This window comes from Mustela nigripes, chromosome 15 (assembly GCF_022355385.1).
Source record: "Mustela nigripes isolate SB6536 chromosome 15, MUSNIG.SB6536, whole genome shotgun sequence".
Classification (NCBI taxonomy): Eukaryota; Metazoa; Chordata; class Mammalia; order Carnivora; family Mustelidae; genus Mustela; species Mustela nigripes.
In genome coordinates, this window is record NC_081571.1 from 22,533,071 (window position 1) to 22,559,971 (window position 26,901).

The window sequence follows — 26,901 nt, forward strand, 5'->3', positions numbered from 1 at the left end:
TCATTGATTTATTGAAACTTGTTTGGTGGCTTAGAATATGATCCTGGAGAATGTTCCATGTGCACTTGGATGTTACTCTACTGTTTTTAGATGTGGTGTTCTGTATATATCTGTTAAGTCCATTTGGTCTAATGTGTCATTCAAAGACATTGTTTCCTTATTTTCTGCCTGTATGATCGATCCACTGATATACATGGAGTGGTAAAGTCCCTACTATTATTGTGTTTCTGTCAGTTTTTTTCTTTATGTCTGTTAAAAGATACTTTATATATTTAGGTGCTCCAGTGTTGGCTATATAGATATTTATAATTGTTATATCCTCTTGTTGAAATTGGTCCCTTTATAATTATGTAATGACCTTCTTTATCTTTTGTTACAGTGTTTGTTTTTTGACATTCTTAACCCATTTTATTACATTGGTTGGAATGCTCTAAATCCATGAAAGCCTTTAAGAAAATCTTCAATTCCCAACCCTTTAAAAAAGTATGTTGATCCCCCCCACCCCCAACCAAAAAAGAGAAAAAGAAAAAGAAGAAAAAGTAGAGAACTAAGGATCTGGACAGATACAGCGTGCCTTAGTTCCTCTCATATCCCCAACTGCTATCTGTGATGAAGAATTCTCAGAAAGCAGACGTTTTAAGAATTCATATATGATCTCACCAGTGTAAAAAACAAGAACAACACTGATCTGGTGCCTCAGGTCATGCTTTGCAGACCAGTTTTTTAAAAATTCCTAAGGTGTGATTACAGATTTCACATGCATTTGTGAGTTTTGTAAACAGTATGTTAATATCCCACGAGTCAAGCTAAAGGTTTTCTAAATACTGTGTGGCACTAGAAACTTCATGTTGTTATCAAGTCAGTATCAGTATTAAGTGGATGGATTCTACAATGAATTTTCATAGACATTTACTGAAAACAATATAAATCTGGCCCAGAAAGACCAGAACAGAAATATGCAATTTTCTTGATTTAAGATGGTCAAGTGTTTTTTTGTTTTTTAAAAAAAGGCTCTATACACTGTTTAAGACAAGTATGTATAAGAAGCTTTTGTGTGTGTGCTGACTTTATCATGACAACTCTAGCTGATTCTTTATGAAGGATTAGGGATACACATCTTCAGCAGTACACAAGAGAAATAAACTCTCTTGTTTATGAAAGGCAATTTCTTGGGTTTAGGGAGGACTGTACTCTGGGAAGTACTTCAGGGGAATGGACAGTAATTCTAGGATTATAGCCAGGAAGTACTGGAAGACTTCAGGAGATGCTTCAGCTTCTTCTAGATTTTAATGTTGAATAAGCCACTGAAGTGTGATATCTATGTTTTCCTTTTCTTTGCAAGAAATTGAGTAGCAGCAAATTCCTCTGTCCTGAATAACAGATAGGTTCATTTTTTTCAGTTTGTTGTTTCTCATCCAAGGTCTTAGGAAGCTCTCTCTTGCTTCCAAGTACTAGCACTAGAATTCCTTGTAATAGTGGCTTATCTAGAAGATGATGTAGTTCATTTTGAGAGTCTTCTATCTTTTCACGATCAGCAGCATCTGTCATGTAAACAATGGCATTGACTCCCCTGCAGTACTGTTCTCACATGCTCCGGAACTGGGGTTGTCCTCCTATGTCCCAAATCTTTCTTGTGATGTTACCTTTAGTTACTTTCCCCATGTTAAAGCCCACTGTGGGTATCCTATCCTCACTGAACTGACCTGATGTGCTGACATGGATGAAGATGGTCTTGCCCGAGTACTGCAGCCCCACCAGCGTCAGTGCCATCTCCTCCTTCCAGAAGAGCGAGCAAAACCAGTCCAGCAGGTGGGAGATGAGTGCCAACATGATGGCCGGCGGGAGGGAGAATGGACGGGCGGGCGGGAGGACAGTAGCAGCGTCGGCTCCCACAAGAGCGGGCCTCAGTCCTGAGGCCTCAATGGCTCCTCGGGGCCGTGGCACACCACTGGCCTTGTTTTAATGTCTATTATGTCTGATACAAGCATTGCTACCCTGGTTTCTTTGCTGCTATTTGAATGGAATATCTTTTTCCATCCTTTCCCTTTTAGTCTTCAGGTGGCTGTAGATCTGAAATGAGTCTCTTGTAGGTAGCCTACAGATGGGTCTTTTTTTGCTTTAATCTATTCTTTCACCCTATGTTTTTTGATTGGAGCATTTAGACTATTTACATTTAAAGTAATTACTGATATGTATGTTATTACCGTTTTCATTGTCTTCTGGTTGTTTTTGTTGTCTTTCTCTGTTCCTTTCTCCTCTTGGTTTCTTTCCTTGTGATTGGTGACTTCCTGCAGTGTTATGATTGGGTTTCTCTTGTGTGTGTGTGTATGTATTATAGGTTTTTGATTTATGGTTACTGGGAGCTTCATATATATTATCCTAAGTATACACTAGTCTATATCAATTGGATGGTCCCTTAAGTTTGAGCACATTCTAAAAGAATTTTTTTACTCTCTCCACCCTTTTTCATGTATATGTTGTTATATTTTATACTTTCCTTCTAATTATGGCCTTTCCTTTTCCACTTAAAGAAATCCCTTTAACATTTTAAGTCTTGTTTAGTAGTGATAAACTCCTTTAACTTTTGTTAATCTGGGAAACTCATGCTCTCTCCAATTCGGAATGATAACTATGCCAGGTAGAATATTTTTGGTTGTACGTTTTTATCCTTTTAGCACTTTTCAAGCCAGAAGGGAATAACATGATACATTCAGTTTCTGCTGAAGAGTCAGCTAATGGCCTTATAGGGTCTCCCTTTTGCTTCTTTCTTGCAACTCTTCAACTTTTGGCATTTTTATTATTATATGTCATGGCGTGGAACACTTTGCGTTCATCTTGTTCATCTCTATTATTTCTTCAGGTAAGTTTTCTACACCTTTCTCTCTTAATCTTCTGGGACCCTCTATAAATTGAATGTTAGTTTGCTTGACATCCAAGAAATCCCTTAATCTATCTACACTTTTAAAAATTCTCTTCTCTTTTTGGTGTTCAGCTTGGGTGCTTTCTGTTACCCTTCCAGATCACTAATCCATTCCCACTCTTCTGCATCTGCTAATCTACTATTGATTTCCTCCAGTGTATTTTTCTTTCAGTTATTGTATTTTTTTTTCAGTTATTGTATTCTTCAACTTGGTTTCTATCTCTTTGTTGAAGTTATCATTGAGTTTTTCCCCTTCTCCCTCCAGTCCTACAAGCATCTTTATGTATCCCTACTTTAAACTCTTTTTTTTAAAGATTTTATTTTTATTTATTTGAGAGACAGAGATCACAAGTAGGTACTTTAAACTCTTTATGAGGCATATTGTTTACCTCCATTTAATTTTCTGAGATTCTTTTTTTTTTTTTTTTTTTTAAATTTGAAACCTGTTCTTTAGTCTCCTCATATTGCTTGACTTGCTGGATCTGTTTCCATGAATTAGGTAGAACAGCTATTTCAAAACTCAAAGGAATGGTCTTGTGTATAGTCATTCCCTATGTAGACTGTGTGGGCCTGGTAACTTTGGCTGGAGCTGTGGCTTGTGTGGGCTGGGTTCCCAGGGTGCTCTGTGGTGGTGCTGTGGTGGTGAAGTGGGTGCAAACCAAGATGTCCTGAGGCTTTCCACATGGAGGGTGCCCGGTAGGTTCCCTGCTCTGAATCTGAGATATGGTACAGGCTGGGGGATCCTGGGGTGCTCTGGCACTGTGGCTAGAACTGAGGCAAGCATGAGCACGTTCCAGAGCACTCTGTGCTGGGGGTACCTTAGCAAGCCATCTGAAGCTGAAATGGTATGAGTCTGGAGTATTCCAGGTTGCTTGTGCTACCTTCCTGCAATGACTGGAGATGTAGTAAGTGCTGCGCAGGGGTATCCTGGTGTAAGCAGCACTGTACTGATGCCATCTTGGTGGAACAGCTGGGTGTGGGTTAGGAGCCTGGAAGTCACTGAGGTAGACAGGCTGTCTGGGGCACCTGAACCCTGTTTCTACCCATACTGTCAAGCTTGGGGGTGGGGAATTTAAACCATAGTGCTTGTCCACTTCTTAGACCCAGAGAGTCTCAGCAGCTCCCTCACATTCTGGCTGGTGTCTAGGGCTTGTTCCTTTATATTCTAGTTGCTCTGCTAATCTGTAGTCTTTTTTCTTCCTGTGCCCTTGGACAGAAGACTCTGCTCATAGCCTCTTTGTGAACTCAAGTGGGAGAGGTAGTACATTATCAAGGGTGGGGTTCCCATCATACCTCCATCTCTCTTGATGTTCTTGGTCTTTTGTTATATAGAAGCTGTTCATCCAGTCTTCAGTTGTTCAGAAGGAACTGCTTCATAAATAGTGCAGATTTGGTGTGCCCATAGAGGAAGGTGATTTCAGGGTCTTCCTACATTGCCATCATGGATCAACCCCCCTACCCCACTTTGATGTGGGTGTTTTGGGGTTTCCTTCAGAAGAATTTTTTTTTTTCATATGTAGCTGTAGATTCAGTGTGTCCATGGAAGGAGGTGAATTTGGGATACTCCTATGTCACCATCTCAAACTGAAAGTCCATTTTTTTTAATGGACCTTAGAAATAAGGACAATTTAGAGGAAAAATGCAAGTTTCATAGTAAGGTAAAACCTGTGTACATTTGGTGAAAACAGTGACATTTCTAGATAGGACACTTGAAAATTGTCAGAATGGTTTAAGCAAAGACTTGCTTAACCACTCATCTGTTCATTTCTTATAGAATGACACACCAGGATAATGCAGAATATAAGAAAAGTACTTATTCTCCAGAACTGGCAAAATGGCAGCAAAGTGATAAACATCCATCTAACCTCCTGCTACCTGTTACATAGCCTCACTAACTTCACTCCAATGCACTGATCTGAACAATCTTGATAAGTACAAATCTGACCATGTCCCCCGGCAGAACAGACCCATTAGCAAGCTCTGCAATACTCTACTCCTTCAGCCTTGTATCTTTCTGGAATTGTAATCTATGTGGTTCAGCTGTTTGGAACTGACATTTTCCCCCAAAACATCAGGTTGGCTTTTATCTCCATGACTTCATGTTCTTCTAAATGCTTATCTGCTTAGAGGACACCTGCCTATCTTCAGAGACCAAACTCAAGGCGATGTTGTGAACCCTCATCTGGCCACCTGCCCTCCTTTGTGAACAATGTGCACTTACTTTTCTTGGGCGTATATTTATGTGGAATTGCTGGGGCACAAGGCAAGTTATTTTTAAGCTTTATAAGATTATATCAATGTATAATTCTACCAGGAATTTGTGTTTTAGTTGCTTCACATCCCCATTAACATTTGGTTTTACTGTTCTTTAAAATTTTTGCGATTCTGGTAGGTAATGATGGGTGGTGGGAAACTGGCATTTCCCAGATGACTGATTATATTGAGTACCTTCTTATATTTTTAATGGCCACTTGGATATCCGCTTTAGTGAAGTGCCTATTCTTTATATATATATTCATATTACAAATATCAACATTCATCTTTTAAGGCTGGTACTTACAGTGCTGCATTTTAAGAAATTATTGCTACCCATCTAGCAGCTATTCTGAATCACAGGGTGGGGGACCAAACAGAAAAAAACTTGGAACCCTGAGAACTGTGGGCTGCCATATATGAGAGAGAGAACTAAGCTTGTATCTAATAAAGCCACTATTTGTCCTTTCATGAACCTGACCTTACAGATTACCAAAACATAGAAATTTTGCAGAAATGTACATTGAATAGTTAGAGGAACTGGGTTAACTGCAAAATCTTTACTTGCTGGTGTAAGGCTTTTAGCACCCCGGCTGAATGACTTCTAATACCCGCCCAAATGTTCATATTGGCACATATAAGCACACAACAAATTCCTACCAAATGAAGGAATACAAAAATACATGTCAGGTAAAAATACATCTCTTCTAAAAGTGCTTATTATCAAGGGAATATTAAGTATGTACAAATATCTGTAAACCACAAATGGTTTTTATAGGGAAAAATCATAAGGACCGTGATATTTTGAGAAAGTGGCAGCAACATCTATGGTAAAAAGAAAATTTTCAAGTCAAGAAATGCCTTAGGGACCACCTTGTTCAATAGCAGTACTAGCTCTTGGGAAAGTGGGATAAGTATCACAGAAGATGCTAGATAGAAAGGGACTATGACCCCCTGGAACTGTTAGTTCTGATTGACCTGGTGTATATTCAAAAAGCTATCCATTTGAGGATCAACAGACAAGATCATAGATCCGAGAAATAACTTTAATGAGAGAATCTATAAATCTAAAAATTCATGAAAGGAGCATATCATGCCCAATTTAAATTCTTCCCTAAGTTCTATGTTCTTCCCTGATTATTTTTCAGTATGACTTATGCATTACTATACCATTGTCTAAAAAATAAAAGGGTAGACTAAACTGATTTTTGCATTAACAAAGGGTTGTTACAATTTGATAAAGTGTCACTGATGTAAGGAATTTCGGAAGAGAAATATTCCTTATCATACTTCAATGAACAGATCTTAGAAGCAGCTGACTGAAATAATAAGTATCAACTTAAGCAAAAATCCCATTTTTGAAATTAGAATGAAAAAGCGTGAAAAAATCCTACTTGCACTTTGGAGCAAGATAAAAAAAAAAATATCTTTTTGGGACTTCCAAAATAAGGATAAGAGAGGGAGAAAGGAAGAGGAAACTTAAATGGCTGAAATTCCCCCAAACTGGGGAGGCATATGGCCATCCAGCACAGGAAGCTCAAAGATCAATTTTCACCAAGACACCTCATAATCAACCTCTGAAAAATCAAAAACAAAGAAACTTTAAACCAGCAAGAGGTAAAAGAACCATTACATACAAAGAAATCCCCACAAGGCTTTTGGCAGAAACCTTACAAGTGAGGAGAGAGTGGGGTGATATATTCAAAGTGTTCAAAGAAAAAAAAAAATCCTCAGATACACAAATGATAAGGAGAAAGAACTAGAGCAAAGCACTACAAAAAATGACAGCAAGAAAGGAACTATAAAACAACCAGAAAGCAATGAACAAAATGGCTATAGCACATCCTTATTTATCAATAATTATTTTAAAAGGACAAAATTCTCCAATTAAGGGACAGTGGGGGGAAAAATCCATCTGTATGCTGTCTACATAGGATTCACTTAAGCAGTAAGGACACTCATAGGCTGAACGTAAAGGGATGGAAAAAGACATTGCAAGCAAATGGAAACCGAAAGAGCAGAGGTAATTAAATGAGACAAAATAAACATTATGTCAAAAATTATAACAAGAGACAAAGAATGTAATTATCTAATGATAAAGAGGTCAATTATCAGGAAGATATACAATTCTATCTATGCACCCAATATGGGAGCACCTAAAAAAACTAATTGTTAACAGATCTGAAGGGAGAAATAAACAGCAATGCAATAATAGTGGAGGACTTCACTATGCTACTTCAACAATAGATAAACCAGACAAAAAATCAATAGGGAAATGGATTTGATAACCAAATCAAATTTGGTTTGGTTATCAAATCCATTTCCCTTAGACCAGACATAGTAGACATATAGAGAACATTCTACCCAACAGCAGCAGAAGACATATTCTTCTCAAGTGCACACAAAACATTTTTTAGGATAGATCACATGATAGGTCACAAAAAATTACTTACCAAACTTAAGAGTAAATGATACCAACTATCTTTTCTGACCATAATGGTATAAAACTAGAAAACAGTAGTAGGAGGGAAGATGGAAAATTCACAATTGTGGAGATTAACATATGCATGAAAAACCAATTGGTCAAAAAAGAAACCAAAAAGGAAGTAAAAAAAAAAATATATATATATATATACACACAACTGAAAATGGAAATACAACATAGCAAAACTTCTCGGATGCAGCAAGAGCTGTACTAAAAGTTCAGAGCAATAAATGCCCACATCAAGAAATGAAAAAGATCTCAACCAATCTCCCTCTAACCTCAAGAACTGGAAAAACAACAAGCTAACACCAAAAGCAGAAGGAAAGAAAGATCAGGGCAGAAATAAATGAAACAGTGACTGAAAAGTTAATAGGAAAAAATCAATGAAACCAAGAGTAGTTTTTGTAAGATAAATAAAATTGACAAACCTTTGGCTAGACTCACCACAGAAAGAACTCAAAACAAGTGAAAGAAGAGGTGTTAAAATTGATATATTACTAGAAATATCCAATCTACCATGATTGAATCATGAAGAAATTACTGGCAAAGAGACTGGAGATTTTTGATTAGTGATTCAAATAAAAAAGTCTGGAACCAGATGGCTTCACTAGTAAATTCTACAGAACATCTGAGGAAGACTTAAACTCTTTCAGAAAAGAGGAGAGGAGGGAACACTTCCAAACTCATTTTATGAGGCCAGTATTACCCTGATACTAAATCAGATAAGGGCACTAGAAGAAAAGAAAATCATAGACCAGTATCCCTAATGAACATGGATAAAATATTCCTCAAAACTGATTTCAACAATACTTGAAAGAGTCATAAACCACGATCAAAGAGGAAGAGATGGCTGATTTGGGGTTCAAAGGCTGTATGTATATGTTAGAATAAAAGTTTATTTACAAAAATAGGTAGCAGGCCAAATTTGGCCTATGGTTCTGCTTTGCTGAATCCTGTCAAAAAAGCATTTCATACAGACTTTTAAGCCAATTATCCAATTTTACCAGCCCCTCACCAAAGCCAGAAATACTGCATGCACTCTGGTTCATCTCCCTTGGTCATCTTCCTCCTGCCTCCTTCCTCAAGGCAAGACTGGGTCTGAAACATCAAGTCTTGGCCATTCAGTGGCTCAGAATGATAAAAACAGGAGACTATTTAGGCAGGTAGGGAGTACAGTTAGTGGACCCTTGATCTTGTAGGGAACAGAGGGGCTGTGTTGTCCCCTATTGACCTGACATGGCCCCAGTGCTCCTCTATGGAGATGGCAGTGGAAGGAATTCCAGTCCTGCTGAACTGGGGCACCCAGGATCCCTTGAAGAGGGAAATGGCTGGTCTCACAGTTGGAGTTTCTCTGAACTTAAAGTGTGGGGTACTTCTTTGTTTCTCTTTGTTTTTCTTCTTTGTATTTGGCCTGGACTCTAATCAACAATTCAGGGATAATTCTGTGTTATTCATAGATATTATTATGTGTTATTCATGGATGACTCTGTGCTCCTCACCACTTTCTAACATAAATCAGTAAGAAGGAATGATCAAAAGTGAAAGGCAGTGGTATTTCAAGTCTGACTTAGTTGCCCATATCTGACAAGGAACTACACCTAAAATAAGGCAACACGGAGTCATGTCTACAAACCATCTTCAAAACCTCCCAGTGGACTTGGCAATATATATTATTGCCAGACTACTGCTGGTCATGTTGGTTCTTTCCTGGCCATTCTCAACTTTGCAACTGCCACACCCCCCCTCCAACCACCACCATCAGGATCACTGAATACATGTGTTTTCCAGTACAGATTAAAAAAAAAATACACTTATTTGACAGAATAGTCCTCAAAACCCAGGCTGTCTTAAAATCATGCTGAAAGCAACAAAAATGAAAGCAGAATTTATTGTATAATACAATAGGTCAGTTTATAACCTTGCAGCTCATAAGAATTACTTGGGAAGCTTTAAAAAAATATCCCACTCTAGAGCAACTGAAACAATCTCTGGTGTGGGAATCAGTTGAAAAACTTCCAAGTTGATTTTATTATGAACCCAGATGAGGGCCTACTGTTTTAGGCCAATTTCCTGATCTACTCTTATGCCTAGCTTTATGTTTCCTATGCCTGGGACTCATACTTAATTTTATGGCTGCCGAAAGTATGTATTTTCAGGATTCTGTGCTTTTCTATACACTAACAATGTAACTGTAGAAAGAGAAATTAAGGGATCAATTCCATTTGCAATCGCAACAAAAACCATAAAATACCTAGGAATAAACCTAACCAAAGAGGTAAAGGATCCATTCTCTAGAAACTATAGAACACTTATGAAAGAAATTGAGGAAGGCACAAAAAGATGGAAAAACAGTCCATGATCATAGATTGGAAGAAAAACATTGTTAAAATGTCTATCCTGCTCAGGGAAATTTACACTTTCAATGCCACCCCTATTAAAATACTATTGGCATTCTTCAAGGAGCTAGATCAAACAACCCTAAAATTTTTATGGAACCATAAAGGCCCTGAATCACCAAGGGAAGGTTGAAAAAGAAAATCAAAGCTGGGGACATCATGTTGCCTGACTTCAAACTATACTACAAAGCTGTGATCACCAAGACAGCATGGTATCAGCACAAAAACAGACACACAGACTAATGGAACAGAAGAAAGACTCCAGAAATGGACCCTCAATTCTATGGTCAACTAATCTTTGACAAATCAGGAAAAAATATCCAATGGAAAAAAACTGTCTCTTCCATAAATGGTGCTGGGAAAAATGAACAGCTACATATAGAAGAATGAAACTGGACCATTCCCTTTCACCACACACAAAGATAAACTCAAAATGAATGAAAGATCTCAATGTGAGACAGGGATCCATCAAATTCCTAGAGGAGAACATAGGAAGTAACCTCTTTGACACTGGGCACAGAAACTTCTCTCAAAACACTTCTCCAAAGGCAAGGGAAACAAAAGCAAAAATGAACTTCTGGGATTTCATCAAGATAAAAAGCTTCTACACGACAAAGGAAATAGTCAACAAAACTAAGAGACAACCCAATGAATGGGAGAAGATATTTGCAAATAACACTACAGACAAAGGGCTGATATCCAGGATCTATAAAGAACTTCTTAAACTCAACACTCAAAAAACAAATAACCCAGTCAAAAAATGGGCAGAAGACATGAGTGGATATTTCTCTAAAGGAGACATACAAATGACTAGCAGACACATGAAAAATGCTCCACATCACTTGGCAAAATCAAAACCACACTGAGATACCACGTTACACAGGAAATAATTAAAAAAAACAGGAAATAATTAAAGTTGGCAAGGATGCAGAGAAAGGGAAACTCTCTCACACTCTTGGTGGGAATGCAGACTGGTACAGCCACTCTGGAAAACAGTATGAAGGTTCAAGATGTTAAAAATAGGGCTTCCCTACAACCCAGCAATTGCTCTACTACGTGTTTACCCCAAAGATACAGATGTAGTGAAAAGAAGGGGCACAAGCCCCTCAAAGTTCATAGCAGCAATGTCCATAATAGCCAAACTGTGGAAGGAGCCAAGATGCCCTTCAGCAGATGAATGGATACGGAAGATGTGGAACATATATACAATGGACTATTACTCAGCCATCAGAAAGGATAAATACCCACCATTTGCATCAACATGGAATGAACTGGAGAAGATTATGCTAAGTAAAGTAAGTCAAACAGAGAAAGACAATTATTGTATGGATTCACTCATATGAGAAACGTAAGCAATAGTATGGAGGACCATAAGGGAAGGCAGGGAAATCTGAATGGGGAGAAATCAGAGAGGGAGATGAGCCACGGGGCACTATGGACGCTGTTTCTCAGTGTTTCAGAGAGGAGGAGTGGGGAGGGGTAACAGGGTGATGGGTATCCTGGAGGGCACCTGTTATGATGAGCACTATGTGTTATATATAACTAAAGAATCTTTGAATACTACATCAAAAACTAATGATGTACTATACAGTGGCTAACTGAACATAATAAAAAAAATTTTAAAAACCCTTTTCTTTTGCTGAACAGTTGATAGAGTAGGAGGACCCTAAGCTCACCTTGTCCACGTTCACAATTAGATAACACTCACATCAATGTAAGTAACTTAGAAAATGACCTGAAGACTGGCAGAAGGAACCCCACAAATAAATGTAAAGAAGAGGCCACACTGAGGAGGGTAGGAAGGGTAGGAGACACACTGGGGAGCTAACTGAACTATATGGTCTATGAGAGGGAGAGACCCATGGACTCAAACTGGAGAAACTGCTTATCACACCAGTGAGCCTGTGCCGGGAGGATGAAGATCCGTAACATTTGGCTTTAAAAACAAGAAGGGCTGAATTTCATGAGTTCTTACAATCAGCAAGACTTAAAAACTGGAATTTTAAAAATCAGCAGGCTCAGCTATGGGAGAGCTGGTAGGGCAAGAGGAAATAGCACAAAAAACACCCTGTGGAGATACAGCATAGAAACAGCAGTTTGAAAAACACCTGGGGTATACAAGAGTGAGGGTCATTTACTAATTTCAGAGCCTGTCCTAGAGGGTCAGAGATCACTGGGAGATTCTTCCAGAACAATGGAGCTGGAAGGTACCCTTTTCCTCCTCTGCCCACCCCCCCAACATAAACAAATGGCTACCTCAGGAACCAGTGTGGCACTAACACTTGCCACCTAACTTGCTAACACCACACTTTCTTCTTTACTCCCTATACTTCAATGGATCTGCCCGCCCTAGACAGCCCTGCTTCAGTCCCAGTGCTGTAGGTTTCTCTCCTGGAGACCAGTGCAAACCTTCCTAACACTGTGTATCCTGCCATCGCACATGCTGAAGATTCGTCCTCTTCCATAGACTCCTAGTTGCAGTCTATCCACAGCAGTGCTCCAGGCTTATCTACTTAGCAAGCCTGAAAGCCGTCCTGATAGAGGCTAGCACCAATCCCAAGTGACTCCTACCCCAAGGAGAGGGAAAGATTATCACACACATCAGCCAGACTGTGGCTCCAGCAGTGGGTGGAAGGGCAGATAGCTGGTCTGACTATAGGCCCCACTCACCAACAAAAGCTTCTCAAGGGACAACACAAGGAAAGTACCCTGCAGTTTGGTGCTGCTTCATTTCTGGCAAATGCCTGTTCTGACTTGTCAAAGGTGGCCCAAAGGTGGCCCCAAGCTGGCCCACTAACACAGGAACCAACCCCTGCCCCCAACAGGCAAAGAGAGCCATTACAGATGACTGAAGATTAAAATGCCTCAGCCACAAAAGGAGGGCACAGGCAACACACAGAGGGGAGAGCACTGAAGCACCAGGTTCTAGGGAACAAAGGACATTGCACCGCAGGGCAACAGAGGACCATCGCAGGCCACTACTTTCAGGAGTGGGAGTTGTAGCTCACTTTACTAACACACAGAAACAGACACAGAGTCAGACAAAATGAGGAGACACAGAAATATGTCCCAAATGAAAGAAAACAAAATCATAGCAAGAGACCTAAATAAAATGAAGCTAAGTAATATGCCTGACAGAGAATTTAAGGTAATGATCATAAAGATACTCACTGGACTTGAGAAAAGTGGAGGACATCAGTGAGACCCTTAACAAAGACATAAAAAAACACATTAGATGGGATAAATAGACTAAAGCAAGTAGGAGAATGAATCAGTGAACCAGAGGACAGAGTATCTGAAAGTCACCAAGCTGAGCAGATGACAGAAAAAAAAAGTTGAAGGAATTCATGACCACTAAATCAGTCCTACAAAAAATGTTAAAGGGAAAAAAAAAATGTTAAAGGGAACTTTTTGAGTGAAAGCAAAGACCGTAAATAAGAGTAAGAAAAGCAGGAAGAACACAATCAGTAAAAATAAGTAAATCGTAAAAAGTGAGTCAAGGGACTCACAAAATAAAAAGATGTAAAGTATGATACCATATACCTAAAAGGGAGTGGGGTGGGGGAGAGAGGTAAAGAATGGGTTGAAATTTAAACCACCATCAACTTCTGCTATATGCAGATGATGTTATATACAAACATAATGGTAACCACAAATCAAAAACCAGTAATAGCTATGCAAAAAATAAAGAGAAAGTAATCCAAATATGTCAATAAAAAGCCAACTAATCATGAGAGAGGAGAGAAAGGTAAGAAAGGAACAAAGAACTACAAAATCAATCATAAAGCAAGTAACAAAATGGTAATAAATACAAAGCTATCAGTAATTACTTTGAATGTAAATGGACTAAACATGCTAATCAAAAGACACAGGGTGACAGAATGGATTAAAAACAAAACAAAACAAGACTCCTCTGTATGTTGCCTGCAAGAGACCCATTTCAGACCTAAAAAGACACCTGCAGATTGAAAGTGAGGGGGTGGATAGGCATTTATCTTGCAAACGGATGTGAAAAGAAAGCCAGGGTATCAATACTTATATTGAACAGAATAGACTGCCAAACAAAGACTAACAAGAAACAAAGAAGGATATTATCATAAAGGAAACAATCCAACAAGAAAATATGACAACTGTAAATATTTATGCACACAACATGGGAGCACCCAAAAACAAAGCAGTTAATAACAAACACAAAGGAAGTAATCCATGATAATATGATAATAGTAGTGGACTTTAACACTCCCTTATATCAATGGACAGATCATCTAAACAGAAAATCAACAAGGAAACAATGGCATTGAATGACATGCTGGACCAAAGGGACATCACAGATATATTCAGAACATTCCATCCCCAAACAGCAGAATACACATTCTTTCAAGTGCATTTGAAACGTTCTCCGAAACTAGATCATATATTAGGCTACAAAATAAGTCTCAACAAATTAAAAAAGATTGAAGTCACACCATATATTTTCTCTGACCACAATGCTATGAAACTAGAAATCAACCACAAGAAAAAATCTGAAAGTAACACAAATACATAGAATTTAAATAACATGCTGTTAAACATGAATGGGTCAACCAAGTACTCTAAGAAGATATAAAAAAAATACATGGAAACAAATGAAAATGAAAACACAATGGTCCAAAATCTTTGGGATGCAGCAAAAACTATTTTAAAGAGGGAAGGTTATAGCAATACATGCCTACCTCAAGAAGTAAGAAAAATCTTAAATAAATAATCTAACTTTACACCTAAGGAGCTAGAAAAAGAACAAAGAAAGCTCAAAACCAGTAGAAAGAAGGAAATAAAAAAATTAGATATCGGTTGAGACCTGATTTGTGACCCAGGATGTGATCTATTCTGGAGAATGTTCCATGTGCACTTGAGATGAATGTGCATCTGTTGCTTTAGGATGAAATGCTCTGAATATACCTGTGAAGTCCATCTGGTCCAGTGTGTCATTTAAAGCCCTAGTTTCCTTGTTTGATCTTCTGCTTAGATGATCTGTCCATTTCAGTGAGGGGGGTGTTAAAGTCCCCTAGTATTATTGTATTATTAACAAGGTGTTTCTTTAAATTTCTTATTAATTTTTATTAATTATATTAATATTAATTATAACAGCAAAATTATAATAAAATTATAATATATTAATATTATAAATATTTATTATATTATGCCCAATTATTTATTAATTAGGCATAAATATTTACAGTTGTTAGATCTTCTTGTTGGATAGCCCCTTTAATTATGATATACTGTTCCTCTTCATCTTTTATTACAGTCTTTGGCTTAATCTAATTTGTGTGATATAAGGATTGCTTCCCCAGCTTTCTTTTGATGTCCATTAGCATTATAAATGGTTTTAAACCCCTTCCAGTCTGGAGGTGTTTTGGGGTCTAAAATGAGTCTTTTATAGGCACATATTGGTAGGTGTTGTTTTATCATCCAATCTGATACTCTATGTCTTTTGATTGGCCCATTTAATCCATTTACATTCAGAGTAATTATTGAAAGATATGAATTTAGGAACATGACCGGGCTGTCCACCTCACCACTGTTGTTCAACATAGTACTGGAAGTATTTGTCTCAGCAATCAGAAAACAAAAAGAAATAAAAGGCATCCCAATCAGCAAAGAAGTAGTCAAATTCTTACCTCTGACTCTTTGGAGATGACATGACACTCTGTGGAAAACCCAAAAGGCTCCACCCCAAAACTGCTAGAACTCATATAGGAATTCATTGGCAGGGTATAAAATCAATGCACAGAAATCAGTTGCATTTCTACATGCTAACAATGAGAAAAGAAAGAGAAATTAAGGAATCGATTCCATTTACAAATTCACCAAAAATCACAAAATACCTATGAATAAACCTAACCAAAGAGGTAAAGGGCCTATACTCTGAAAACTATAGAATGCATATGAAAGAAATTGAGGAAGATACAAAGAAACATTTCATGCTTATGGATTTGAAGAACAAATATTGTTAAAATGTCTATGCTACCCAGAGCAATCTATACATTCAGTGCAATCCCTATCAGAATATCATCGACATTTTTCACAGAGGTGGAACAAATAATCCTAAAATTTGTAAGGAACCAGAAAAGACCAGTGATCTAGCCAGAGGAATGTTGAAAAAGAAAACCAAAGCTGGTGACATCACAATTCTGGACTTCAAGCTCTATTGCAAAGGTGTAATCCTCAAGACAGTATGGTATTGGCACAAAAAAAACAGACACACAGATCAATGGAACAGAAAAGAAAACTCAGAAATGGACCCTCAACTCTATGGTCAACTAATCTTTGACAAAGCAGGAAAGAATATGCAATGGAAAAAAGACAGCCTCTTTAACAAATGGTGCTGGGAAAATTGGACAGCCACATATCCAGGAAAATGAAGAATGAAACTATTGTAATTAGACTGGTGCCATCTAGTGAGAGGGGATGCCACTGATGGTGGCATCTAAAACGACTGCCAAAACCCAGGATTGAACCAGGGACCGTTAGATCTTCAGTCTAACACTTTCCCAACTGAGCTGCTTGTGTAAAGAACCTAGATGTCCATCAACAGAAGAATGGATAAATAAGATGTGATATATACATATATATGCAATGGAATACTATGCGGCCATCAAAAAACCAAAATCTTGCCACTTGCAATGACGTGGATGGAACTAGAGGGTATTATGCTAAGAGAAATAAGCCAATCAGAGAAAGACAATTATCATATTATCTCTCTGCTATGAGGAATTTGAGAGGCAGGGTGGGGGCTTGTGGGGGGAAGGGAGGGAAAAATGAAACAAGATGGGACCAGGGAGGGGTACAAACCATAAGAGACTCTTAATCTCAGGAAACAAACTGAGGACTGCTGGAGGGTGGAGGGAGGGAAAGGGTGCCTGGGTGATGGACATTGTGGGGGGTATGTACTATGGTGAGTGCTGTGAATTATGTAAGACTGATGATTCACAGACCTGTACCCCTGAAGCAAATAATACAATATATGTTAATAAAAAAAAAAAGAATGAAACTGGACCATTTGCTTACACCGTACACAAAAATAATCTCAAACTGGATGAAAGAACCAAATGTGAGCAGAAATCCATCAAAATCCTAAAGGAGAACACAAGCAGCAACCTCTTCAACCTAGGCTGCAGCAATTTCTTTCTAGATATATCTCCAAAGGCAAGGGAAACAAAGGCAAAAATGAACTATTGTGATTTCATCAAGATAAAAAGCTTTTGCACGGCAAAGGGGACCATTGATAAAATCGAAAGACTCCCTACAGAATAGGGAAGATATTTGCAAATGTCTCATCAGATAAAGGGCCCATATCCAAAAATCTACAAAGAACTTATCAAACTAAACACCCAAAAAACAAACAATCCAGTCACGAAATTGGCAGAAGATATGAACAGACATGTCTCCAAAGAAGACATACAAATGGCCAACAGACACATGAAAAAAATGCTCCACATCACTTGGCAACAGGGAAATACAAATCAAAACCACAATGAGATACCATGTCACACCAGTCAGAATGGCTTAAATTAACAAGTCAGGAAACAACAGATGTTGGCAAGGATGTGGAGAAAGGGGCACCCTCCTACACTGCTGGTGAGAATGCAAGCAAGTATAGCCACTCTGGAAAACAGTATGGAGGTTCCTCAAAAAGTTGAAAGTAGAGCTACCTTATGACCCAACATTTGCACTACTAGGTATTTACCCAAAAGATACAAACATAGGGATGTGAAGAGGCACCTGCCCCCAATGTTCATAGCAGCAATGTCCACAATGGCCAAACTATGGAAAGAGCTAAGATGTCCATTGTCAGATGAATGGATAAAGAAGATATATGTGTACACACACACACACACACACACACACTCACACTGGAATATTACTCATCCATCAAAAAAATGAAACCCTACCATTTGCAATAACATGGATTGAACTAGAGGATATTACATTAAGTGAAATGAGTCAATCAGAGAAAGACAATTATATGATTTCACTCATATGTGGATATTAAGAAACAAAACAGGATAGAGATGCCTGGGTGGCTCAGCTGGTTAAATGATTGCCTTTGGCTCAGGTCATGGTCCCAGGATCCTGGGATTGAGTCCCGCATTGGGCTCCTTGCTTAGTGGGGAGCCTGCTTCTCCCTCTGCTTCTGAAGCTCCCCCTACACGTGTTTTTTTTTCTCTCTCTCTGATAAGAAAGAAAGAAAAAAAGAAAGAAAGAAAGAAATATTTTGAAAAAAGAAACAATAGGATCATAAGGGAAAGGAGGGAAAAATAAAGTAAGTTGAGATCAGAGAAGGAGACACCATATTCTTATGGTGTCTTATGTCTCTTAACTATAGGAAACACTGAGGGCTACTGGAGGGAAGGTGAGCAGGGGAATGGGGCAATTGGGTAATAGACATTAGGGAGGCATGTGATAAAATGAGCACTGGGTGTTACATGCAACAGATGAATAACTGAACTCTACGGCTGAAACCAATGATATACCAAATATTAACTAATTGAATTTAAATATGATTTAAAAAAATAAAAAAAAATATTAGAGTAGAAATAAATGAAATAGAAATTTAAAAAAATAGATCAATGACACCAGGAGCTGGTTATTTGCAAAGATCAACAAAATTGATAAACCTTTAGCCATACTTATCACAAAGAGAGAGAGCATGCTCAAGCAAAATCAGAAATGAAAGCCAAGAAATAATAACCAATACCACAGATATACAAAGGATTATAAAAACTATATGCCAACATATTGGACAACCTAGAACAAAATGGATAAACCCCTAAAAACATATAACCTCCTAAAACTGAATCAGGAAGAAAGATGAAATTTGAATTGATTAATACCAGCAAGGAGATTGAATCCATAATAAAAAAAACCTCCCAACCAACAAGAGTCCAGAAGCAGATGGATTCACAGGTGAATTCTACCAAACATTAAAAGAAGAGGTCAAACTACTCCAAAAAATAGAAGAGGAAGGAAAACTACCAAGTTCATTCTATGAGGCCAGCATTACCCCGATATCAAACCCAGATAAAGACACTATAAAAAAGAACTATAGGTAAATATCTCTGATGAGCATAGATGCAAATATCATCAACAAAATATTAGCAAACTGAACCCAACAATATATTTAAGGGAATCATTCACAATGATCAAGAAGGATTTATTCCCAGGTTGCTTGGGTGGTTCAATATTTGCAAATCAATCAATGCGATATACCACATCAATAAAGAAAAATATAAAGAACATATGATTGTTTCAAAAGACACAGAAAAAGCATTTGACAAAGTACAACATCCATTCATGATAAAAACTCTCAACAAAATAGATTTAGAGGGAACATACCTCAACATAATAAAGGCCATCTTGGAAAAACCCACAACTAACATTTTATTCAATGGTGGAAAACTGAGAACTTTTCCCCTTAAGGTCCGGAACAAGACAAAGATGTTCACTCCTACCACTTTTATTAAACATAGTACTGAAGTCCTAGGCACAGCAGTTAGACAAGAAACAGGAATCAAAGGCATCCAAATGGTAAGGAAGAAGTAAAACTCACTATTTTCAGATGAAATGATACTATATATAGAAAACCCAAAGGGCTTCACCAAAAAATTGCTAACGCTGATGAATGAAGTCAGTAAGTTCAGGTCACAGGATATAAAATCAATGTATAGAAATCTGTTGCCTCTTATATACTAATAATGAAGCAGCAGAAAGAGAAATCAAGAAAACAATCTCATTTACATTGCATCAAAAAAATACCTAGGAATAAACTTAACCGAGGAGGTGAAACACTTGTACTCGGAAAACTATAGAACACTGATGAAACTGAAGATGACATAAATGGAAAGATATTCCATGCTCATGGATTGAAAGAATAAATATTGTTAAAATGTCCATACTACCCAAAGCAATCTATAGATAGAATGCAATCTCTATCAAAATACCAACAGCATTTTTCACAGAACTAGAATAAACAACCTTAAATTTGTATGGAACCACAAAAGATCCTGAAGAGCCAAAGCAGTCTTGAAAAAGAAAAACAAAGCTGGAAGTGTCACAATTCTCAATTTTGAGATACTACAAAGCTGACATAATCAAAACAGTAAGGTACTAGCTCAAAAAGAGATACATAGAAAACAGAACAGAATAAAAAGCCTAGACCTAAACCCATGATTATATGGTCAATTAATCTTTGACACAGGTGGCAAAAATATGCAATGGGAAAAAGTCTCTTCAACAAATGGTATTGGGAATACTTGACAGCTGCATGCAAAAGACTGAAACTAGACTACTTAGTTACACTATGCGCCATTTGTATTCCCGTCCTCCGGAACTCTACGGAAAGCGCTCAGGGAACAAAAGCTCCTGAAAGCAAACCCAAGCGGATTACTCACCCCGGCCCCTGATAAGGGCGGTGCAATTCCGCCTGGGGCAAAGACACTTGAGAATCACTACAACAGGCCCCTCCCCCAGAAGATCAACAAGAAATCCAGCCGAGACCAACTTCACCTACCAAGGAGTGCGGTTTCAATACCAAGGAGAGCAGCAGAATTCCAGAGGAGGAGAAAGCAAAGCACGGAACTCATGGCTTTTTCCCTGTGATTTTTTTTTTTTTAGTCTTGCAGTTAATTTAATTTTTTTCTTTTTCATTTTTTGTTTTTTTTCTCGCCTTCTGGTTAATTTTTTTTTAACTTTTACCTTTTTCTTTTTTAATGTTTTTTAACTAGTTTATCTAATATATATATTTTTTTCTTTTTTAAATTCTTTTCTTTTCTTTTTTTTTTCTTTTTTCTTTCTTCCTTTTTGAACCTCTTTTTATCCCCTTTCTCCCCCCTCACGATTTGGGATCTCTTCTAATTTGGTTAAAGCATATCTTCCTGGGGTTGTTGCCACCCTTTTAGTATTTTACTTGCTCCTTCATATACTCTTATCTGGACAAAATGACAAGACGGAAAAATTCAACACAAAAAAAAGAACAAGAGGCAGTACCGAAGGCTAGGGACCTAATCAATACAGACATTGGTAATATGTCAGATCTAGAGTTCAGAATGACAATTTTCAAGGTTCTAGCTGGGCTCGAAAAAGGCATGGAAGATATTAGAGAAACCCTCTCAAGAGATATAAAAGCCCTTTCTGGAGAAATAAAAGAACTAAAATCTAACCAAGTTGAAATAAAAAAAGCTATTAATGAGGTGCAATAAAAAATGGAGGCTCTCACTGCTAGGATAAATGAGGCAGAAGAAAGAATTAGTGATATAGAAGACCAAATGATAGAGAATAAAGAAGCTGAGCAAAAGAGGGACAAAAGCTACTGGACCACGAGAGGAGAATTCGAGAGATAAGTGACACCATAAGACGAAACAACATTAGAATAATTGGGATTCCAGAAGAAGAAGAAAGAGAGAGGGGAGCAGAAGGTATACTGGAGAGAATTATTGGGGAGAATTTCCCCAAAATGGCAAAGGGAACGAGCATCAAAATTCAGGAGGTTCAGAGAATGCCCCTCAAAATCAATAAGAATAGGCTCACACCCCGTCACCTAATAGTAAAATTTACAAGTCTCAGTGACAAAGAGAAAATCCTGAAAGCAGCCCGGGAAAAGAAGTCTGTAACATACAATGGTAAAAATATTAGATTGGCAGCTGACTTATCCACAGAGACCTGGCAGGCCAGAAAGAGCTGGCATGATATTTTCAGAGCACTAAACGAGAAAAACATGCAGCCAAGAATGCTATATCCAGCTAGGCTATCATTGAAAATAGAAGGAGAGATTAAAAGCTTCCAGGACAAACAAAAACTGAAAGAATTTGCAAACACCAAACCAGCTCTACAGGAAATATTGAAAGGGGTCCTCTAAGCAAAGAGAGAGCCTACAAGTGGTAGATCAGAAAGGAACAGAGACCATATACAGTAACAGTCACCTTACAGGCAATACAATGGCACTAAATTCATATCTCTCTATAGTTACCCTGAATGTTAATGGGCTAAATGCCCCTGTCAAAAGACACAGGGTATCAGAATGGATAAAAAAACAAAACCCATCTATATGTTGCCTCCAAGAAACTCATTTTAAGCCCGAAGACACCTCCAGATTTAAAGTGAGGAGGTGGAAAAGAATTTAACATGCTAATGGACATCAGAAGAAAGCAGGAGTGGCAATCCTTATATCAGATCAATTAGATTTTAAGCCAAAGACTATAATAAGAGATGAGGAAGGACACTATATCATACTCAAAGGGTCTGTCCAACAAGAAGATTTAACAATTTTAAATATCTATGCCCCCAACGAGGGAGCAGCCAACTATATAAACCAATTAATAACAAAATCAAAGAAACACATCAACAATAATACAATAATAGTAGGGGACTTTAACACTCCCCTCACTGAAATGGACAGATCATCCAAGCAAAAGATCAACAAGGAAATAAAGGCCTTAAACGACACACTGGACCAGATGGACATCACAGATATATTCAGAACATTTCATCCCAAAGCAACAGAATACACATTCTTCTCTAGTGCACATGGAACATTCTCCAGAATAGATCACATCCTCGGTCCTAAATCAGGACTCAACCGGTATCAAAAGATTGGGATCATTCCCTGCATATTTTCAGACCACAATGCTCTAAAGCTAGAACTCAACCACAAAAGGAAGTTTGGAAAGAACCCAAATACATGGAGACTAAACAGCATCCTTCTAAAGAATGAATGGGTCAACTGGGAAATCAAAGAAGAATTGAAAAAAATCATGGAAACAAATGATAATGAAAATACAACGGTTCAAAATCTGTGGGACACAACAAAGGCAGTCCTGAGAGGAAAATATATAGCGGTACAAGCCTTTCTCAAGAAACAAGAAAGGTCTCAGGTACACAACCTAACCCTACACATAAAGGAGCTGGAGAAAGAATAAGAAAGAAACCCTAAGCCCAGCAGGAGAAGAGAAATCATAAAGATCAGAGCAGAAATCAATGAAATAGAAACCAAAAAAACAATAGAACAAATCAACGAAACTAGGAGCTGGTTCTTTGAAAGAATTAATAAAATTGATAAACCCCTGGCCCGACTTATCAAAAAGAAAAGAGAAAGGACCCAAATAAATAAAATCATGAATGAAAGAGGAGAGATCACAACTAACACCAAAGAAATACAAACTATTATAAGAACATACTATGAGCAACTCTACGGCAATAAATTTGACAATCTGGAAGAAATGGATGCATTCCTAGAAACATATAAACTACCACAACTGAACCAGGAAGAAATAGAAAGCCTGAACAGACCCATAACCAGTAAGGAGATTGAAACAGTCATTAAAAATCTCCAAACAAACAAAAGCCCAGGGCCAGACGGCTTCCCGGGGGAATTCTACCAAACATTTAAAGAAGAACTAATTCCTATTCTCCTGAAACTGTTCCAAAAAATAGAAATGGAAGGAAAACTTCCAAACTCATTTTATGAGGCCAGCATCACCTTGATCCCAAAACCAGACAAGGATCCCACCAAAAAAGAGAGCTATAGACCGATATCCTTGATGAACACAGATGCGAAAATACTCAACAAAATACTAGCCAATAGGATTCAACAGTACATTAAAAAGATTATTCACCACGACCAAGTGGGATTTATTCCAGGGCTGCAAGGTTGGTTCAACATCCGCAAATCAGTCAATGTGATACAACACATCAATAAAAGTAAGAACAAGAACCATATGATACTCTCAATAGATGCTGAAAAAGCATTTGACAAAGTACAACATCCCTTCCTGATCAAAACTCTTCAAAGTGTAGGGATAGAGGGCACATACCTCAATATCATCAAAGCCATCTATGAAAAACCCACCGCAAATATCATTCTCAATGGAGAAAAACTGAAAGCTTTTCCGCTAAGGTCAGGAACACGGCAGGGATGTCCATTATCACCACTGCTATTCAACATAGTACTAGAGGTCCTAGCCTCAGCAATCAGACAACAAAAGGAAATTAAAGGCATCCAAATCGGCAAAGAAGAAGTCAAATTATCACTCTTCGCAGATGATATGATACTATATGTGGAAAACCCAAAAGACTCCACTCCAAAACTGCTAGAACTTATACAGGAATTCAGTAAAGTGTCAGGATATAAAATCAATGCACAGAAATCAGTTGCATTTCTCTACACCAACAGCAAGACAGAAGAAAGAGATATTAAGGAGTCAATCCCATTTACAATTGCATCCAAAACCATAAGATACCTAGGAATAAACCTAACCAAAGAGACACAGAATCTATACTCAGAAAACTATAAAGTACTCATGAAAGAAATTGAGGAAGACACAAAGAAATGGAAAAATGTTCCATGCTCCTGGATTGGAAGAATAAATATTGTGAAAATGTCTATGCTACCTAAAGCAATCTACACATTTCATGCAATTCCTATCAAAGTACCATCCATCGTTTTCAAAGAAATGGAACAAATAATTCTAAAATTTATATGGAACCAGAAAAGACCTCGAATAGCCAAAGGGATATTGAAAAAGAAAGCCAACGTTGGTGGCATCACAATTCCGGACTTCAAGCTCTATTACAAAGCTGTCATCATCAAGACAGCATGGTACTGGCACAAAAACAGACACATAGATCAATGGAACAGAATAGGGAGCCCAGAAATAGACCCTCAACTCTACAGTCAACTAATCTTTGACAAAGCAGGATAGAATGTCCAATGGAAAAAATACAGCCTCTTCAATAAATGGTGCTGGGAAAATTGGACAGCCACATGCAGAAAAATGAAATTGGACCATTTCCTTACACCACACACGAAAATAGACTCAAAATGGATGAAGGACCTCAATGTGAGAAAGGAATCCATCAAAATCCTTGAGGAGAACACAGGCAGCAACCTCTTCGACCTCAGCCACAGCAACATCTTCCTAGGAACAACACCAAAGGCAAGGGAAGCAAGGGCAAAAATGAACTATTGGGATTTCATCAAGATCAAAAGCTTTTGCACAGCAAAGGAAACAGTTAACAAAATCAAAAGACAACTGACAGAATGGGAGAAGATATTTGCAAACGACATATCAGATAAAGGACTAGTGTCCAGAATCTATAAAGAACTTAGCAAACTCAACACCCAAAGAACAAATAATTCAATCAAGAAATGGGCAGAGGACATGAACAGACATTTCTGCAAAGAAGACATCTAGATGGCCAACAGACACATGAAAAAGTGCTCCATATCACTCGGCATCAGGGAAATACAAATCAAAACCACAATGAGATATCACCTCACACCAGTCAGAATGGCTAAAATCAACAAGTCAGGAAATGACAGATGCTGGCGAGGATGTGGAGAAAGGGGAGCCCTCCTACACTGTTGGTGGGAATGCAAGCTGATGCAGCCACTCTAGAAAACAGCATGGAGGTTCCTCAAAATGTTGAAAATAGAACTTCCCTATGACCCAGCAATTGCACTATTGGGCATTTACCCTAAAGAAAGAAACGTAGTGATCCAAAGGGGCACGTGCACCCGAATTACCTGAGAATGTATTTGCCCTATGTGCTCTCCTTATGTCTTTGTCGTGCTTTCTATACCTTTGACTGTATCGAGTTTTTGTCCATAAAGCATGAAGAAAGACTTTTATACAGAGGGTGTTTTTGTGCCTAGGACTGCAATGACTTGAGTCTTGAGGTTGGATGGGTACTGATAGAGAAGGTACTGATAGAGAAGATGATTTTTTATAGGGAACTGTTTAATTATTCAATCTGGCAGTGATTCAGTATATTCTTGGAAGAGCTGTTTGCATGTGTCAGTCAGTAATAACTGTCCAGGGAGTATTTTGTATGTATTTTGAAGCTCTGATGTTAGGTGCATCCCCATTTAGCGTTGTCAAGCTCCTTGCTTAATTGATCCTTTTATTGTTATGTAATGTCTCTCTTTATCCCTGGCAGTATTTCTTCTTCTGCAGTTTACCCTGTCTGATATTAATATAGCTACTCCAGGTTTCTTTTAATTCATGTTCACAGGTATAACTTCTCTCATCGGCTTACTTTTAACTTATTTGTATATTATATTTAAAGTAAGTTTTTTTGCACTATTGGGTATTTACCCTAAAGATACAAATGTAGTGATCCAAAGGGGCACATGCACCCGAATGTTTATAGCAGCAATGTCCACAATAGCCAAACTATGGAAAGAACCTAGATGTCCATCAACAGATGAATGGATCAAGAAGATGTGGTGTATATACACAATGGAATACTATGCAGCCATCAAAAGAAATGAAATCTTGCCATTTGCGACAACATGGATGGAACTAGAGCGTATCATGCTTAGCGAAATAAGTCAAGCAGAGAAAGACAACTATCATATGATCTCCCTGATATGAGGAAGTAGTGATGCAACATGGGGGCTTAAGTGGGTAGGAGAAGAATAAATGAAACAAGATGGGATTGGGAGGGAGATAAACCATAAGTGACTCTTAATCTCACAAAACAAACTCAGGGTTGCTGGGGGGAGGGGGTTTGGAAGAAGGGGGTGGGATTATGGACATTGGGGAGGGTATGTGCTTTGGTGAGTGCTGTGAAGTGTGTAAACCTGGTGATTCACAGATCTGTACCCCTGGGGATAAAAATATATGTTTATAAAAAATAAAAAATTAAAAAAAAAAGACAACCTACTCAATGGGAGAAGATATATGCAAATGATATATCTGATAAAGGGTTAGTATTCAAAATATATAAAGAACTTATACATCTCAACACCAAAAAACCCACATAATCCAATTTAAAAATGAGCAGAAGAAATGAACAGACATTTCTCC

The 26,901-nt window shown here is 38.0% G+C and overlaps 1 protein-coding gene and 1 pseudogene across 1 annotated transcript in view; both read right to left on the reverse strand.

Annotated features, from left to right (window-relative positions):
- Positions 1-26,901, reverse strand: part of FAM124A (family with sequence similarity 124 member A) — a 113,139-nt gene that overhangs the window by 16,736 nt on the left and 69,502 nt on the right. The gene's annotated exons all lie outside the window — the stretch shown is intronic.
- LOC132002778 (ADP-ribosylation factor-like protein 8B) lies at positions 1,287-1,930 on the reverse strand (annotated as a pseudogene).